This window comes from Sphaeroforma arctica (genome assembly GCF_001186125.1).
Source record: "Sphaeroforma arctica JP610 unplaced genomic scaffold supercont1.1966, whole genome shotgun sequence".
Classification (NCBI taxonomy): domain Eukaryota; class Ichthyosporea; order Ichthyophonida; genus Sphaeroforma; species Sphaeroforma arctica.
The window spans coordinates 2,459-3,023 of record NW_014038592.1 but is presented as its reverse complement, the minus strand read 5'-3'; positions in this window follow the sequence as shown (position 1 = coordinate 3,023).

Here is a 565-nt window from a genome sequence, read left to right as displayed (position 1 = left end):
TGTAAGATGATTATGTGTGCGTAGTTGCTCTTCTGTATATCTGGTTGATAGCAGCAAGGAACTGATAGAAATTGGCTAACTTGCACATTCAAGATTGTCAACGTTGGCTTCGCTTCGCATAATCAAAAAGAAAATCCAGATTATCTGGAATCACTATCGGGTTTCTGTCATCGTACAAGTAGCTGACCCTCGAATAAAGCCCCTCCATATAGTCTAATACGTTACTTGTGGCTCAGTTTTGTCAGTATTGGCGAGTGATGCCAGCGTGTTGTCAGTATTGTCGGCGTCAGATTCGGTATTGGGTGAATGAACTATTCAAATGGAGTGTTCGTGTGCCAGGTGGACATGGGACGCCGCTGGTTACCAGGACTCCGTTACAATACATGCCAGACCTACATGTGTTGATGTAGTGGACCCGGTTTGTGTGGCCAAAGTGGCTATCAAGCCAAACAAGGTTGTCTAGCCGACAGGCAGGTGTCCGTGAAGGTGAAGAGATGCATTCAGGTATACTCAGATTCATTCAGATGTACTCAGATGCTATCAGCCTTCCAACTCCGCGCCGATA